The sequence below is a fragment of the Dipteris shenzhenensis genome, chromosome 10 (genome assembly GCF_047967505.1).
Source record: "Dipteris shenzhenensis isolate YYH24624 ecotype China chromosome 10, Dip_SZ_1.0, whole genome shotgun sequence".
NCBI lineage: Eukaryota > Viridiplantae > Streptophyta > Polypodiopsida > Gleicheniales > Dipteridaceae > Dipteris > Dipteris shenzhenensis.
Window position 1 is genome coordinate 1,334,797 of NC_141605.1, and position 4,863 is coordinate 1,339,659.

Below are 4,863 nucleotides of genomic sequence, written 5' to 3' on the forward strand. Positions count from 1 at the left end.
ATTTTTAAAAATGTTTTTCTTTAGGAAACATGGTTTTTACACTTTTATTAGAGACATCCCTTTGTACGCCTGTTATTACCTTAAAAAAGTGTTGATTCCTTTAAGAAACATTCCTCATAATCACTCTCAATGTAATAATACTATGCATATATAATTACTTATTAACACATTTATATCATATGGCAATATCTTTTTAGTGTTTTTATAGTATATTTATGGACATGTTTCTAAAGAAGTTTAAATTACTATAAATAAGTATTAACTTGGGCTTATATATCACTCTCATAAAATACATGTAATATTTAATACTATATATGGAAGATTTTCCAAAATATAACTTCATAGATGTGCTCAAATGGGGTGTTCCGATCAATTTGAGTGGTTTATTGACTATATTTGGACATTGGATATGAAAGTTATGTCACTTTTAAAAGTGCTCTCCAAGGTAGTTTCGCCAGCGAAACTACCTTGGGAGACTTGCTTCAAAGGGGTTTCGCTGGCGAAACTACCTGGATGGCTTGCTTCAATGAGTTTTTTTTTAAGAAACTCTTTCATGAAGATAGGTTGAGAGAGGGTTTTCAATGTCACCCCCTATTAAGTAAAAGTTGTAAGAAGGATCATAAGGGAATTTTCATAGAGAAGTCTACTCTACATGTGGGTTTCTTCAAAAGCCATCCCATTATGCTCTCACCATTCCTACAGATTCACCTAAAGATTTTTGTATAAAATAGGCATTGCTATAATACTTTGCATATTTCTAAGTGAAACTATGTTTTCTTCTGATTGATTTTTGCCACATTTATGCATAGTTGGAAGCTTTTTTTTTCCTTCGCTCGGACGCTTTGAAGATTTCGCTCAGAAAATGCTCGTCCCCTTCAAAGACCACATAGAGTGGTCGTAGAGAGTACAGAGACATTATTGAGCATTGCAAAAGAAAGAGTACTATCTTTGGAATGAAAAGGATGAAATATTGTCGTACATTATAACACATTTACAAAGCAAGTTTAAAATCAACAAAGGAAGCCAAGATTTCACCAACATTATAAGATCTTGTTGTTATTGATGCTCTTTCTTACTCTGATTCGTATTCTTATTATTATTATGCCATTGAACTATTTCTATCTTCTTATAGTTGTCAAAAATAGAGGTGGCATTTCTTCAAAAATGTGTGATTGGGTCTTAGATGAAAGCATTTTACAAGTTTAGCATGATGACACTAACAAAGAATTATATCAGGGTTGACCTCTTCTATATAGAGTTATATATCTAGAAAAACACACATGTACTCTCTCAAGCAAGATTCGGCTTGGTTCATTGCAATTTCTGAACCTTCACAAGTTTCACACAAAAGGATGAATTGTGCTTATCAAAATAAAATGGTGTCCAAATTTCAGTACATGACAAAGCAAACATTTGTCCTAAAATGGTCTATATAACTCATCAATGCAAGCAAAAGAAGAGATATATACAACGATGAAGTTTGGTCGTCATTACAAACATGTCTAAAATGGCTAAAGAATTTAATTTTCTTTAAGAACTCAAAAACTACAAGAACAAATACTTGTGTATGTTTTGTTTTGGGATACAATGATAAATACAATAATGTTTCCTCCTTATTGTCCCTGGATAATCTATTGAATTTCTTGTGGCTTCTCAGTACAAGCCTCTCCGTACAATATAAAAATAAAAACTTGTGAATAAGAATACTCTAAATGGATTTGTCTCCATAACATAACATCTATCTCATTCTCAAGTTTTTATTATTGCTAGTGCTTCCTTTTGGGTGACTCTTGCTCTACACACTCTACTTCTAATTCATGGACCTTTTCTTCTTGCTTATGTTGATATTTGTTCTTGAATTGTTTTGAGCACTACAAGATTTTTCCTTTTTGATAACTTTTATCACTCAGACGATGCACACTCTTTTTTCTTCAAAAAGATTCTCATCGATCTCCTTTTCCAAAGCTTCATTATGCTTTCCAATAGTCTTTCACTTGACCTTCCCATTCTTGGTGCCATGCATATTTCTTTGTCAGCTACCTCCATTTTGAACTTGAACCTCACCATGTTGTGGCTTCCAAAGGCTCCTCCATTATAACTTCTTTAACCAAATGAAAAATGTCAATCTTGCCATGCAATCTCATAGTTGGCTACATAGGCCTTTTGAAATTCTAGTTTCTATATTTAAGAATAAACCACTCGAGCAAGAACTGATTTTTTTTTTTTACACTAGAATCTTGTTGATAAAAAGAGATTGAATGTAAGGCATTCCATTAGAAAAGCTGAGATTTCACATAAAATAACAATTTGTAACTGGAAAAGAGTGAAGTTTCTTTTTTCCAAAATCACTCCTTTCTAAAGGATACATTTCCCATAGGAAGAGAGATGTATCTCCCCGCCCCTTGACCCCCATTTTCTACCTCTAGTATCTCAATCGCAATCCCATTCACAATCACAATCTAAATCTGAATCTCAATCAATCTAGACCTCAATATCAATCTCAATCTCAAAGTCTGTGCCTAGAACCGTGGTCTCATTCTCACTTGGTCTTGAATTTTGAGCCTCTTTCAATTTGCCTTGAAATCTACATGCATGAAGCTTTTCAAAAATCTGTGTGTGGAGCAAATTGTTCTCCTTCAAAAATCTATTATTTTGAAGTGTGAATCCCAATTTTCCAAATCCATCCCTGCTTTCCATAAATAAACCCATTACTTTGATTTAGCAAGTTCCTTTCTTTTTCTGTACACTAGAAAAAGAACCCTGTTCAGAGCCGAGTATCTCTTAAACAGTGTAGAATCTAGAAGTAGTCAATAAGATGACATTTAGCCATTTTTAGATTCCTTAAAACTTTGTTTTACATTTCTTTGTGCCAAAATCCACTACCTTAGGTCTCAAATTTTTTGCATTTTTGAATTTTAGAGAAATCCAAATAGAAAAACCAGTCTAGAGTGCTTTGTCTTATAGTTTTATAGCATTATTTCACCATCAGATGATTGAGCCATATAAATTACCCTAATGGAAAGTCCATCTCTCTCTCATATAAACTCTTCCCAAAATGTACTTTCCCCCCGTACATATTCACCTTTCAAAAAGGGACAATATCAATATTTCAGTGACAAAAATACCAAAAATGTGATAACAACAAAATTTAGAAACAAAATACAGTGCAGTGAGCTAGGGCTTCAATAGTATGATGAGAAATCCATGATTCAAATTGTAATAACAAAATATAAACATGTGGCTTTCAGAAATCAAGAGCAAACATGATTAAACACCATATGTGTAGCATTTGAGGATTCTTGCAACAAGTGTGACAAAAATACAACCATAGCTATCTCCATCTATTTGTTTTGGAATCCAAAAGACAAATTAATATCAGTGTAGCCCTACTTTGTGATCCAATTAAAAATACCAAAGAAGCTAGTAAATTATTTTGTTGCTCATGGAAAGATTTAAACAAAGTAAGCATAGTAAAACTTCCATGCCTGTATTTTCCAAAATTCTACTTTGTAAGTGCTCAAGGACTTTATTTTACAAATTTTCAATGCATCTAGAAATCACAATACATGAAAGTAAATTGAAACACTTCTAAAATTATCCACACAAAAAAATGGCCAAGAAGCCCTACAAGCATCTTCAAGAGTCCTTTGCACTTTATGGTCATGTGCCATTGCTTTTGCATTGGTGACTATGTTTCAGTTAGTTTTTTCCTAAACATACCATGATATGTGCTTTGTATTACCAAGGGCACGTTGATTCTAATGCATGCATACATGTTACACCACAAGTGCTATATAGTAGTACAACTAGGTTCAAGCATTCTCTACACTATGGACCAAACTTTACCTTGACCACCTTCCTGTTATTTATGAAAGGAAAATGGAGTATGTAGATTCATTCTAATGACATATCAAATGTGATTTTCATACGCAAAATAGAAATTCTTATTGGCAAAAGCAGACTGGCGTTCCTAGCTTTATCTAGTTAGTAGTGAAAAAGTTCGAGTTGGTTCGTACTGAAAAGTTCTATAGGAATAAAAAATGTTTTCGATACACTTCTAGCATTATGTGAATTTAAATGGTGTTATTCAAACTTAATAAAGCTCATTGACACCTAGGATTTTTAACATAGTTTGCAGCATAGGTTGAGATCTGCATAAAGCAAAACCCAAAACATCCATAATGCAAGAGCTTGTCATAAGATGTAGCAGAGTGAGTATAAGCATGAGTTAGCTTAACAACAATAGCATAAACTATATTATAGAGAGAGCCATCTTAACAAATTTCATTGCTTTTGGATTTGATGATCCATTTCTCTATAGGGAGTGCATCATGGTGGTTCCAGTGCTAAAAGATTTTACTTTTAGGAGTCTCACATCTTCTTTAGGCTTGACTTCCCTTAGCTTCCAAAGCCTTAAGAGCTATAGGCGCAGGGTGCAATTTCAAGGAAACATTTTTATGTTGCATTTAGCGCACATGTTGGAGTTGTTACGTAAATTGTTGTAACAATCGTGAATAATGAATTTTATAACCTTATAATTCGATGTCATGAATCACATTGAAGAAGGCCTATAGTAAGGATTCTAAAGACTTTTTTTCTTAGGAGAGAATATCAACATAGAGTGAGGCATGGGTTGAGCTACAATTATATGAATTTAATATGTGTTTCAAAACATGATGTTATTTACACCCTATGTATATTTTTTGCCATATATGATAACTAATTCACACACTACAAAGCTAGAGAATTTCTATTTGACATCTCGGACACATCTCTCTTCACTCACATATTTGCAAACACATGCGCACATGCACATAGATTTATCAGAGATGTCCAATAGAAATTCATAGACACATCTCTTAT